The sequence below is a fragment of the Herpailurus yagouaroundi genome, unplaced genomic scaffold (assembly GCF_014898765.1).
Source record: "Herpailurus yagouaroundi ecotype Mexico unplaced genomic scaffold, PumYag 163, whole genome shotgun sequence".
NCBI lineage: Eukaryota > Metazoa > Chordata > Mammalia > Carnivora > Felidae > Herpailurus > Herpailurus yagouaroundi.
Genome location: NW_024412404.1, coordinates 29261698 through 29275793, shown reverse-complemented (window position 1 = coordinate 29275793; position 14096 = coordinate 29261698). Strand labels below are relative to the sequence as shown.

At 47.4% G+C, this 14096-nt stretch overlaps 1 non-coding gene across 1 annotated transcript; it reads left to right on the top strand.

Annotated features, from left to right (window-relative positions):
- The first annotated feature begins 4943 nt into the window (after positions 1-4943).
- LOC121037628 (U6 spliceosomal RNA) lies at positions 4944-5050 on the top strand. Its single transcript, XR_005793889.1, has one exon. It is a non-coding gene; the product is annotated as a U6 spliceosomal RNA (small nuclear RNA).
- The last annotated feature ends 9046 nt before the right edge of the window (positions 5051-14096 follow it).

Below are 14096 nucleotides of genomic sequence, written 5' to 3'. Positions count from 1 at the left end.
GCCTTCTCTGACTGGCCGACCACAGACTTCATGTGGTTTTGCAAACCCACTAAGCGTGCTCTTGCCTCAGGACCTTTGCACTTGCCGTTTGTTCTCTTTCCCTGAAATAGTCCTCTAGCAGAGAGTCTCATAACTCGCCCCTCACCAATTCCAGGTCCCCGTTCAAATCTTTTCAAACACCACCGTAACGGAGAAGGCTTCCCTGATCACCCTATTTTAGACAGCTCCCTCTTGTCGTCAGCCTTGCTAGATACATGTCTCTCAACAGCATGCCTCACCCTCTGACACACTGTGTATTTCATTTGCTTGCTCACCGTCGCTTTCTTCCCTCTGGACTGGGGCTTTGGTTTTGTTTGCTGCTCAGTCTCCAGCACCTGCAACAACTCGTGGCACAGAAGGGATCGCTCGATAGGAATCTGTTGAGGGAATAAACAAATGAGGGTCCAGGCTCTTGAGAGAAGCCCCACCTTGGCTCGATAGCAAATACAGTTCAGGCTGGGATGAGTGGCAGGCATCTAGATGGTCAGGCCCGAGCGGTCTTCCTGAGTCCCTGTGATCTAGGCCAGGCACGCGTGGGGTCCCGGAGCTCCCGTTTGCCCAAATAAGAGCGTGTGAAGTTCAGTGTGAACCAGCAAGAGTCTAGTATTGGGAGGAGAGAGGCACTGAGGATGACAGAGGCCAGGGGCCCAGGCTGGGCCAGTGGCAGTCGCCGCAGGGGTGCCCTCCCTGCTGTGAGAGCAGCCGTTGGGGCGGAGTGTTGGCTGCAGGCAGACCAGACCCCACCCAGCTACATCCCGTGGCGGCCACTGGCAGGGCCACAGCTCCTTGCCCCTCGGTGAGCTGCTGCTTCCCTGTCCCAGGCCTTGTGCTCACACCCGGATCACCATTCGGAGAAGGAGGGAGGGAGCGACCACCGGAGTGAACAGCTGCGCTCGGAGTTGACTATTTATATTAAAAGAGACTATTTAAACCAGAAACACAATGAGATGCCTTTTACCGGAAAGCCCCAGTTGCCTTCGATTGCTCCGGGTCTCCGCTCACTGTGGGTGGGGATTCAGGTAGAAGATTAAAAGAGCCACAGGCGAGGCGCCTGGGTGGCTCAGTCGGTTAAGCGTTCGACTTCCGTTCAGGTCATGATCTCGCGGTTCATGGGTTTGAGCCCCCCATCAGGCTCTGCGCTGACAGCTCGGAGCTTGAAGCCCGCTTCAGTTGCTGTGGCTTCCTCTCTCCCTGCCCCTCCCCGGCTCACCCTCTGCCTGTCTCTCTCTCTCAAAAATAAACAAACAGTAAAAAAAAAAATTTTGTTTTTAAACAGCTACAGGAAAACGTAAACAAAAAAAGCAACGTTTTCTTTGTACATATGGGCGCATCGGTGTTAAATTTGGGACGGTTGTTACCCGTGAGCCCTCCCTCAGAAGTGCCCCCCTTTGAAGCCAGGCTTCCCAAAAGAGCCACTTAGATTTCATTAAATACATTCCACCAGCCATTAGCCTGTTTGTAATTGTGTCCTCCAATGCCTGGAGCATTTCTCAAAGGGCATGGTTGTGGTGGCTGGTGAAGAAGGGAAGTGCTTCCTGCCCGATGACTCACTAGCAGACCTCTTTTGGAACTTTGCACGGATTCCCCAGTACTTTGGGGATCTCATTCGAGGCCCTGAATTGAGATATAAACTCTGAAAACAATTTTACTGCGCTCCAGATGAAGGAAAGGACCTCTGCTGTGACAGGCAGGACGGAAGAGGTCTCGGGGCTTCCTGGAGCCGGCCGAGTTTCTAGTTCATTCTCATAAGTGCCCCGCGCCAGAGACATCGGGCAGTGTTTGGAGGGACTTTTGGCCCTGTTCTTTCACTAGCATCTCACAAACCTCCTGGACGTTAACACAGGCAGGTGCAATTGGGCCCATTTTACACAGGTGACTGAGGCTCAGAGACGACAAGGGGCCTGTCCGGGTCCCCCCAGAGCGAAGAACAGGGGAACAGCGCTTTCTAAGGGTCCGGTTCCATTAGTGTCCCCTTGCCAGGGCACATATACTATTTTCACTCAGTATTTTTTTTTTTTTCTTGAAAAAAAAAGGAATAAGAATTTCAACATTTATTGAGAATCAACTGTGAATCAAGCAAAGAGAACAAAATCCTTGCTTTCGGGGAGGTAACGGTCTGGGAGGGAGGTAGTTCACAAACAAGGCAATACGTAAAGCAAGCTGCCCCTCAGGTAATGAGTGAGGAGGGCTAACGGAACAGGAGGAGAAGGACCGGAAGGGGCTGTGGAGCTGGGGACACTGAATTGAGGAGCTAGATACTGTGGCCAGGGACAACCTCAGGGACGTGACTGTTTTCCCCCAACTTTACTGAGGAATGATTGACAAAAAGACATTTATTTATTTATTTATTTATTTATTTATTTATTTATTTTGAGATAGAGAAAGCACAAGCAGGGAGGGGCAGAGAGAGAGAGAGAGAGAGCGCGCGCGAGAGAATCCCAAGCAGGCTCCACGCTGCCAGCACAGAGCCCAATGGGGCGGCGGTCGAGGTGGGGGGGTTGAGTTCGTGAACCGTGAGATCATGACCTGAGCCAAAATCAAGAGTTGGAGGCTTACCCGACTGAGCCATCCAAGCACCCGCCTTGCGTATATTTAAAATGTACACCGTGAGGATATGATATCCATATACATGGTGGAATGATTACCGAGATCCCGATAATTAGCACATTCATCACCTTAAACAGTTAACTCCTTTTTTTTTTTTGCTTTGTTTTTGTCTTTGTGTTTTGTTTTGTTTTGTTTGTTTTGGTAAGAACTCTCAAGATCTACGTTCAGCAACTTTCAGGTATACGCACCGTATCATTAACTGTAGTCACCCTGTTGTACATTAGATCTTCAGGACTGATTCTTTTTATAACTAGAAGTTTATGTTCTTTGATCTGCAGCCCTCTGTTTCCCCCTGCTCTCAGCCCCTCACAACCACCATTCCATTTCCTGTTTCTATGAAAACTCACTAGCAAAACCCCCAAATAATCCTATTAAAAATGGGCAAAGAGGGGCGCCTGGGTGGCTCAGTTGGTTAAGCGTCCGACTTCAGCTCAGGTCGCGATCTCGCGGTCCGTGAGTTCGAGCCCTGCATCAGGCTCTGTGCTGAAAGCTCAGAGCCTGGAGCCTGTTTCAGATTCTGTGTCTCCCTCTCTCTGACCCTCCCCCGTTCATGCTCTGCCTCTCCCTGTCTCAAAAATAAATAAATGCTAAAAAAAAATTTAAAAACATAAATAAATAAATGGGCAAAGAACCCGAATGGACATTTTTCTGAAGAAGACATACAAATGGCCTAGAAGTGCCTGAAAAAAATGCTCAACATCACTAATCATCAGGGAAATGCAAACCAAAACCACCATGAGGGGCACTGGGGTGACTCAGTCAGTCAAGCATTGGACTCTTGATTTCGGCTCAGGTCATGATCTCACGGTTGTGTGAGTTCAAGTCCTGCATCGGGCTCAGCGCTGGCAGTGAGGATCCTGCTTGGAATTCTCTCTCCCTCTCTCTCTCTCTCTGCCCCACCCCCACTCATCCTTTCTTTGTCTCTCTCAAAATAAATAAACTTCAAAAAGAAAACCACATTGAAGTGGCATTTGAGTAAAGATCTAAAGGAAATGAGAGAGTGAGACATGTAGCTGAGGCATGTGCCTACCTGAGGAAGAGGTCCCAGGCTGAAGGAGAAGCAGGTGCAAAGGCCCTGTGGTGGGGTGGGCCCGGTGTGCTTGAGGACTCAGTGTAGCTCACGGAATGCATGGGGGAGAGAGAGAGCAGAAGGAGATAAAACCACAGGTGTGAGTTGGGGGAAAGTCAGGGACAAATCACAGAGACACTGGGAAGTCGTTTGAAAGACCACAGCTTTCATCAGAGAAGTGGGGAACCACCGCAGGCTCTGAGCGGAGGTGTGATAGAATCTTTGAATTTTAACTGGGTCACTGGCTGCTGGGCAGGGAATATACTGAAGGGAAGAGGCAGCGAATTTTCTCAGCTTCATTTTTGCCAGTTCTAATTTCTTCAAAGGCCTTTTTTTTTTTTTTTTTTTAATTCTGTGATGATGTGAACGAGAAGGAAAAGTACAGATGTGCAGGAACATACCAAGGAGCGCCTGAAGCATGGGGCTCCTTGGTCAGGAGAGAAAAAGAGAAAAAGAGATGGTGGTTGTGAGGGAGGAAGATGTTCGCCAAGCCTTCCCACCACGTGGCTGGGGCTCAGAGCAAAGGTGCCCTTGCAACCTGGGACATCAGTGCGTCTACAGTTGTCCTGTGCAGACAGAGGCTGCATGGCTGGAACGTGAGATCACATCCTCCAGGATTAGCAGGACTTCTCAAAAAAATTCAGAAAATTATTCTCCTCTGATTAGTTTTCATCTCATCGTGGTTTGTTTGTCATTACTTTACCTGTTTTAGTCGAAAGTTCACAGCCTGTTTATATTAAGATATAAGCCCTTGAATCTGGGATTCTCAGGGGCCAAGTCTAAATGTTTTGCTAACTTGTATTGATGTTTGTCAAGAAAGCCACATCCTCAACTCAACAAGGCAAGGCTTTGGAACAAAATCTACTAAATCATTCTTCAGTCTGTTGGGATGAGGAGTCGACTTTCCTTATCACAAAACCAAAAATATAGAACAGTGTGGTCCATGAACCCATTTTTATTTCCTAAGAATAAAACCAATCAGGCCCAAGATGTGCTTGTGTGGCTGGTCCTCAGAGGAGGAGAGGGTGGGGTGTTCCCTGAGTGCTCTCGGGGAAGACAAATCTTGGGAACCTCTCCGTGCTCCCTCCCAGGTCTTTGGGTCATGCTTGCAGAATCCGTTAACTGTCTGCAAATCGCTGTGATCTTCTGAGGCAGAGATATTTCCGGTCAATGTCACGTAAAACCTGAGCAAGATGCCCAAGCTTGAAAGTCAGATTTGGATGCCGAAGTGCTTGCTTTGACAGCCCTTATATGAAAATTGAAATGATACGGAGAAGATTCGCATGGTCCCTGCATAAGGATGACGTACAAATCCGTGAAGTGCTATATAAAAAAAAAAAAAAAATTGGCCCCCAATGCATTTTGCATAGCTGGTCTTCCTGGAGTTTGGGAGGAAAATGAGATTTGTGCCCTATATGAACATGGGGAGGCAATGTTTATAGCAGCACCATCAACAATAGCCAGAGTATGGAAAGAGCCCAAATGTCCATCAATGAATGAATGGATAAAGAAGATGTGGTATATCTATACAACGGAGTATTACTCAGCAATCAAAAAGAATGAAATCTTGCCATTTGCAACTACGTGGATGGAACTGGAGGGTATTATGCTAAGCGAAATTAGTCAGAGAAAGACAAATATCATACGACTTCACTCATATGAGGACTTTAAGAGACAAAACAGATGAACATAAGGGAAGGGAAACAAAAATGATATAAAAACACGGAGGGGGACAAGCAGAAGAGACTCATAAATATGGAGAACAAACAGAGGGTTACTGGAGGGCGTGTGGGAGGGGGGATAGGCTCAATGGGTAAGGGGCACTAAGGAATCTACTCCTGAAATCATTGCTGCACCATGTGCCAACTGACTTGGATGTAAGTTACAAAAAGTAAACAAATTATAGAAAGGAAAAAAAAAAAAAAAAGAAAATGGGGAGGTGACACCTAAAAGTGCACATTTCCAGTTACCCTTGAAAACTCAGAACATCTTACGAAATTGGCCACAGTCTCCAGTATGGGGACAGCGATGCGGAGGTGAGCAGGAGCCCCCACTTCCGTCCCCTTTGGCCCACGGCTCCCTTTCATGTCCCCAGTGGAGGAGCAGAGGGTCAGTGCTCGCATAGCATCACATTTGCATTATTTCCCCTTATACCAGAGAAATAGTCCTCTGTATCCTTGTTTCTATCAGACGTGGAAAATGAGGGGCACCTGGGTGGCTCAGTTGGTTAAGAATCGGACTCTTGATTTCAGCTCAGGTCACGACCTCCCAGTTGGTGGGTTCGAGCCCTGCATCGGACTCTGCGCTGACAGCGTGGAGCCTGTTTAAGAGTCTCTCCCTCTCCCTCCCTCTCTGCCCCTCCCCCCACTTTAAATAAACTTAAAAATAATTTTTTTTTGAAGTGGTAAATTAAAAGGGGCACAAGCTTAAAAAAATATGTTGCGTCTCTTCTTTGTTGCAAGAAGTACCCCCACGTGCCTTGGTGCACGTTTTGGCTGCTGGGTTTCCTTCTGCCAGTTCAGTGCCCCGCCAGCCCCCTGTAGCGCTGAGTGTCTGGGCCCCATGGTTCATCAGCTCCAATGCCTGTGTGACGGGAGACCAAGGCCCCCTTGGTGGCCAGTTAGGGTCCTGGCATGGGAGCTTCTGGACCCCCGAGCCCCTGGCTCAGGTACAGCCAGACTTTCACGGTCATGAGGGGAAAGGGGCTGAGAGCCCCAGGGCTGTTTGGGTAATGGCGTCAGCATTTGGGCTGGTGGGAGCGCGGCCTCTCTGACAAGCCATGAAGAGTGACCCTTCCTGTGACACCGGATCGTGGGGATGAAGCACTCAGGATCCCAACCCCTCTGAGCCCCAGTCTCCCTCTCCAAATCCGGAGATGCTCCTCCCTGCCCCCCTCCCCCCAGTCCCACCCATCTGTCGTGTCACCAAATGAGGGTAGGCACGTGGGGATTTTGAAAACTGCTACATTCTCCCAAAGAAGAGTAATTCCTAGGAGAGCAGGGGTGTGAATGCGGGGCTGGTGTGAAGTCAGGGCCGCAGGGGTGGGGAGCAGCCTGCGGGGTTGGTCTGCCGCTCTCTGGAGGACGAGGGCCAGCAAGGGCTCTTGGGCTTCCCCTGCCCTGTGCTCATGTAGGTCCCTGAGTAAGAAACCCTGAGGGAGAAGGTAGCGTGTTGGTGTTTGTCTAGTGCTCTGTAGTTTCCAAAATGTTTCTCCTTTTCATCTTTTCCCAGTATCGTAATAGTGATAGCAGTGGCAGTCTCCTGAATTCAAAGGATTGGGTGGTTCCAAGCCATTTCCCTTTGAACTGAGAACCATCATCATATATATATATATATATATATATTTTTTTTTTTTTTTGCATTGCTTTGTTTAAGCTAATGAATAAAGAGTACATTGCTAATGTATTCTACCAGAGGGTTGCTGTGGCACGGGCGGGCTCCCAAACCCGCAGGCTTCTTGACTCCCTACTGCTCTGGGGGACCCGGAGCCCCACGCTGGCCCTCACCCTGGTGTCGGCTGTTGCATTAGCTCGATGCCACCAACGTTCTGTCTATGAAGAAGCGCATGTCCCTTACTTACTTCGTATGTAGCCTGAACACTGAACTTCTAATAAAATCTGTCACTTTCCTCTGCTGCGCCTGGCATGTGATGGGTGCAAACCACCTGGACCGAAGTGTTCTAGAAGAGCAACAGCTCCCAAGTCTAATCTCTGTCCACCCGTTCTTCCGTCCGTCCGTCCCCCTGACCCCTGGGCACCTGCGGGAGAGCGGCTCTGAGGAATTCCCCAGAATGCTGCCCAGTCCCGTTTCCTGCGTTTCAGAGGTAATGTGTCCACCATTTCCTACAGGAGATTTGGCCCCACTTTATCATCTCTGACATTTACAGCAGGAAGATTGGGCTCGCCGGGAATCCTGGGCTGGGAAACGGGGCACCGGCTTGCGCAGGGGGACTTACAGGGCAAGTAGAGAAATTCCAAGCAACTCAATCCCCAGAAGGTATCTGAGGATCAATAAAGCGGTAATGACCACATAGCTGAGGCTGCTGGAGCGTGTTTACAGACCCATTCCTCGGAGCCAATGATTTACAGCAGCCCCTGCTTCAGATGAGGCGCTGAGGCCGGAGCTTTGTGACTTTCAGAAACACTGACAACTCGCCCTGGGGACACGGGGCCGGGGGGGGGGGGAGGGGACTAGCTTGGTCTCCCCACACTGATTCTCTACCTCCCTCCCTCCTTCCCTCTCTCCCTTCTGTCCTTTTGAAAAATAGCCTTATTGAGATGTAACTCACATTCCATACGGGTCACCTGTATAAAGTGTTTTTTAGTATATTCACAGAAACGTGCAACCATCATGACAGTCAACTTTAGAGTGGTTTCGTCACTTTCCCCCAAATCCCATACACATTAGAAGTCAGCCCTCTTCCCCAGCCGTGACACCATCGTCAGGACATTTATATAAATGGAATCATGCAATACGTGATTGGGCTTCTGGAAATTACTACAATGCTTTTAGGGTTCATCCCTGTTGGGGCATATGTCATTACTGCCTCCATATGTTCTGTTCCTAGGCATAAAACCAAGAAAAATAAGAATATACATCCACACCAAAACTTTGTGCGTGCACGTCCATAGCAGCATTATTCATAATGGCCCCGAAGTAGAAGCAACTTGAATAGTCAAGTGACAAACGGATGCACAAAATGGAGTCTGTTTAATGGAATATTATTTGCAAATAAAAAGAATGAGGTACTCTGTGCTGTGACATGAGCGAACCTTAAAGACATTATTCAAAAGCAAAAGAAGCCCCGTCATAAAACACCACTTGGTCTATGATTCCATTTATGTGCAATGTCCAGAAAAGACAAATCCCAATAGACAGAAGGTGGATCAGTGGTTGCCATGGGCTGGGGGTGGGGGGAGGAGGTGGGAATGAGGGCCAGGGACTGCTAATGGATACCGGGTTCCCCCTGGGCTGCTGAAAATGCTCTGGAACTGCCCAGAGGTGCTGGCTGCACAAGCAGGTGACTGTACTAAAAAATCACTGAACTGTTCATGTTAGATGGGTGACCTTTACAGTAGGTGAATTGTACCTGAACGGAGAGCGTGAAGGAATAGATGGAGGAAAAAGGGGAAGTGAAGGAGACTGAGGAGGGGCTTGTGTTTCGGAGGAGAGGGCAAAGATCCAGTTCTCCCTGCTCCTCTCTGCTGAGCACGGCTTTGGGCCCCGGAACTGACGCAGCAGGCAGTCACCCAGCACCCTGACAGGTAAGTCAGGCAGTCACCCAGCTGCCTGGCAGGTGAGAAGAAGGAGAAGTGGTTTGAGGCCCCAGGACTGGGGAAGAACACAGTGGCACAGTGTCTTAGGTCCCCACCCCCTCCAGCTGAAGGAGACCTAGACCCAGTGTTTCCCATTCCCCGTCTATCACAGGAGGCACCTAGTAAGCTCTTCCCTTCCTGTATGCAAGGAGAGTTCCTGGAACACCACATGCCTGGAGGGATCAAGCAGGAACCCCATTCTCAATAAACAGCCAAGGGCAGAGCTTTCTACCCCAGCCTTGAGAGGTAGCTCCTCCAATGGTAGGCTTTCTAGATCTGGGGGCTTAGGCAAGAGGGACCCCCACAGCTGCCTTATTTGTCCCCAGACGGCTAAGACCCTGTTCTACCACTAGAAACTCAGTCACCTCCACAATAAGGGAATCTTCTCACAATGAGCATCTGGCCACAGAAACCTCTTGTCCTCTTGAGTGTGAACTCCCCTACCTGCCAGGAGACATCGGTGCCCCATCTGGAGACACATCTGTCTCCTCCACCAGCCAAGACCCAGTGGGAGCCCCAGAAGCACCAGATAAACAAGCAGACCAAAATGACACAACAAAAGCCCTGACAATTAAACTATCATTGGAACCACTGCCCACAAATAGGCTAGTAGCCGTGTGCTAAAACTAAACGGGATAACTGCCTGGTAAATAAAATATTTAAATAGGTCCTAGAGTCTCCTAACATCCACCATCAACCCACTTCTATGTGGGTGTGATTGAGTCCGACGGTGCCAGTGAGCATTTCTGGCAACAGAGCTGTGCTTTTCGTTGTTCTTAAAGTTTTTCTTTTCTTTTTTTTCCAGATTCAAAATTATACATGTGCACTGTAGAAAATATGGATGATGGAAATAATGAAGAAATTATAAATCACCTGTAATACTACCACTCAGAGGAAATGCATGTAGTGTGTGTGTGTGTGTGTGTGTGTGTGTTGATATTGTCTATATATCCTTCCAATCTCCATATCTTTATATGCAGAAAGGAAGAGTTTCTATTTAAAAAAACAATTTAATGTTTATTTATTTTTGAGAGAGAGAAAGATAGGGACCAAGCAGAGGAGGAGCAGCGAGAGAGGAAGAGAGAATTGATGGGTTCGAACCCATGAACCATGAGGTCATGACTTGAGCCGAAACCAAGAGTCAGACACTCAACTGGCTAAGTCAGCCAGATGCCGGGAAGCTTTTCTCTTAAAGAAAATACCGTTATTCTGTATATAGCATGTCTGTAACTTGCCTTCTCCTATAGAATATATTCCTTCTCTAAATCATTAAATGCTCTTTCCATATCACTTCTAGTGATCGCATATATTTAGTGACATTTCTGTAAAGAATGTGTATCAGTTACTTTTGGACCACCTACCCTTGGCACAGTATACCATAGGTGCTCAATAAATGTTGAGTGAATGAACTGATAAAGCTCTGTGGCCAGGCTGAGGGCCACAGTGCCTGATGAGTCTCTTTACTGGGCATTTCTCTTGTCCCAGCCCAGTCCTGCAAAGGAAGAAAGGCCTGTGTCCAGCCTTGTGGGAAAGCATCAGGTACTGGCTGGAGTCATGGCTCCCACATTGAAGATTCTCTCCTGGGTAAAAGGTCCTTTCACTCCAGTGTTTCCAAGTGGAGACTGACTCAGGCTTGGTCCCCCAGATCTCCCAGAAAAGAAGGCCCACTCCCGGCCCATTGAGAGAGCCTTGCTGCAATCTCAGACAATGTGCAGTTCTGCCTTTTCATCCTGACTCTTTCCTGCACCTTCCGGCCATTGTGTCTGCTCAAGTTGTGTTTCAATCTGAAATATCCGCCCTGCGTTTCCCATTGGTAAACCCTGATCTGACATCAAGACCTAGTTCCAGGGACACCTGTTCAGTGGGTCTTCTCTGACCCCTTCCGGCACCTCCACTGTACTTTTCTTTTCCCCTTGCACTTGGTGTGAGCAAGCATCAAACAAAAGTCTTGGTCGTCTGCTGGGAAAATGGGTTCTTGTGTCTGTTGCACTAATTAGACTGCAGATCCCCAGCCTGACCTCAGCCATCAGTAAACTCTCCTTGGAAGGATTAATTGGCAGGATGGGACTGGCCTGCCTCTGCAGAGGGGCAGAGGGCTTCAAACCTGACAGCACCTGACCTCGCAGTCCTAGGGGTAGAGAAATGGCAGCTGTCTGGAGTGGGACTGGTGCTTCCCAGGGAACATGTGCCCTTGCTTTCCTGTCTAGGATGCCAGAGAGCTGCCAGAGCAGGGAGAAGACAATGATCTTTTGGCGTGTTTCCTAAACATGGTTTATGAAAGGGAAAGTCATCTTTATTGCATTTATTTGAAGAAGGGGGTTATAAGTACTTCATCTGGTGTTCACTTCAGAGCAGCTGTTCAGTATTACTGAAGAGAAAGACGAGTGACTCGTGCTCCTTGTTCCGAGCCAGAGAATCTGAATCAATAGACACAATGGCGTCTCTTGTGACAGGCAGAGTTCCTGGAGCTGGGAAGTTTCCTCTCAAATTCCTTCAGTCTAAGTCCCAAGATTTTTTTTCTTTTAACCCTAAGGCCTCACTTAGCCAACAGCTATTTCCTGGTGCTGATTCTGGGGTTGGTCCAGGGCTGGGCTGGGAGCTGGAGCTCAGAGATTTGTCAAATAGGAGCTGCCATGTTGCAATGGATTTTCCACTATGAGAGAGCATGGGAGCAGAAGTTTAGCTACAAGCAACAGATACTGATTCTGGCTAGCATAAGCAGCAGAAGAATTTGTTGGATGTATATGGAGACACTCCCAGAATTCATAAGAAGGCTGGTGAGCAGATTTTGGAGAACTGACTAGAACCAAAGGAGGCTAAAAAGCAGAAAATGAATCAACCATGGGAGCCAATTTTTCAGATGATACCCGTGGGCCTTTGGCTGTTCGGAATATGTTCTCAAGTGTCCCTGAGTGTATCATTCTCTCAAGATCCAATGTATTAAATGGAGGGAACAGATTGGCCAAATGCAGGCTATCTACCTGAACTCTAGGTGATAGAAAAGTGGGAAGGAATAGCCGGTCTTTTGGATTCCTTAGGGGGTGGTGGGGAGGATTTCTGTCCACAGGTAGCATTTCTGTGAAGATTTCTTCCTTTGAAATTGGTCTTCTGGTTGTAGAGGAGGGATGCTTGGGGTCTTCAAAAGTGAAGATGATGTTCTATTTTTCAAGCTAGATGTGAATTTTTGTAGGACACTATCCAATTCAGTATGGTGGGATAAATAAGTACATTATTCTCAGGCCTCACTGGAAAGCAAGTCTAGGATACAAGTTGTGGGAGAGTCTATCTATCTGCATATTCCAGATTGTGCAGACAGATGCGTTTTAAAGGTGTTTGCATTTTGACTGTTTTACTTTTCCAATGACTTCATTTCGAATTCAAATTTAAAGTTCCCAGTGGTCAAGGTTATCTGTTTTTCTGAGTACTGTTAAGGCAGAATTTCCTCAAATCTTGCAAGGAAATACTTTGGCCTACCATTAACTGGAAGAAACACATTTCTACTCTCAAGAAAACTGAAGTCAAGTCTCTGCGGGTTTTCTAGCCAACTAACAAGGATTCGGAATCCAAAAAGATGGCGGTCCTGAGCTGTCTAGTCACATCTTTTTCAAAATTACATCTGAACCACAAAATTACTCTGCAGAGTGGAGAATGATTGCCAACGTTTTCATGGTGTTCTCATAGCCTTTTCTTTCACAAGCATTTGGTGAAACACCTCAGGAGTGAACATCTGATTAATATCAGAAGCATTTTCAGTATCACTCATTGTTTTTGTTAACTAGCATCGATTCCTCCCCTTGCCCCCCCACCCCCCATAACCCAAACTTACAATTTGACCGAGTGTCATTAGTTTCAGTCACTGATACAAATATTCACTTATTCAACATATAGTTTTGAGTGTCTACCAAGCTCCATATCCAAGGGAGAAAGGACAAAGGACACCTCATCTTTTCCTGGAGATTATGTGCTGGGGTGGAAGATAGATCAGCAAAGGATAACCAGAATTCAGAGTGGTGAGAGCTCTGGATGGGTTAATTACAGAGTACCACAGGAGTATGAGACAGGGGTGTCTCTATCCCGGCCTGGGAAATTGAGGCAAGTGGCCTAGTGTGGGACAATGAGAGTGTGGATAGAGGGGAAGGAAGCATGGGACAGAATGTAGGGTCAGCATTGCTTGGAACCTTAACTATGTGGATGTGAAATGGCAGAGATGTGGGAGGACAAAACACAGGGAGATTCTGTTTGGATGGCCTTGTAAAGAGATTCCTGTCACTGATGTAAGAAATAGGAGGATGAGCCATTTCAGGAATCAGGGCAGGGAAGAGTTCATAAAACTCTTGCTCATAAAACTCATGTTCAGTTCTTAAAATATGTTTTTGTTGTTGCTGGAGGAATGTTTAAGAGAAACTTTTCAATTGAGAGAGCTTAAATCCTCAGGGTCTTGGGAGGGAGATTTATATTTCAGAGTCATGGATCATACATGATCCATGAATGGATGAGTGCATTCAGAGACACTAGGCCCAGTGAGATGAAAAGTTATTTTAGGACAGGATGAAAGGCACACCTACTGCTAGCAGATGGGCTGGGGAGGAAAAGTCCTCAAGGGAGACAGAGAAGGAGTAGTCTTCCAGAGAACAGTCAATATTTTGTCAGAACTTTTAGCTCCCTGGTAAATCTCTATTTACAGAATGTGGTGGCTATTTGATTTGATTCAGAGCTCATCTAAGCTCAGCTGGGGGTGAGAAATGGGGAAGACAAAAAGGAAACCTACTCCCAGGACAGTATTGAACCAATACCAAACTGCTGGCAACATCTCAGCTACTTGAGGCTGTGATTTCATTTAAGGAAAACTAGACCCTGATAGGGAATTTAAAAAGAAATCCTGGAGAACTAGGCTACCATAGGGAATTTTGAAAAGCTCTGACATCTTCCTGGAGATCTAAAAGCCTGCATGCATGCACAGGAAAAGCTGAGGAAAGGAGAAGTCACCAGTCCGTGTTACAACAAAAAAAATATGAGACATATCAAGAAACAAGAAAATATGCTACATACACAGAAAAGAAGAGAAA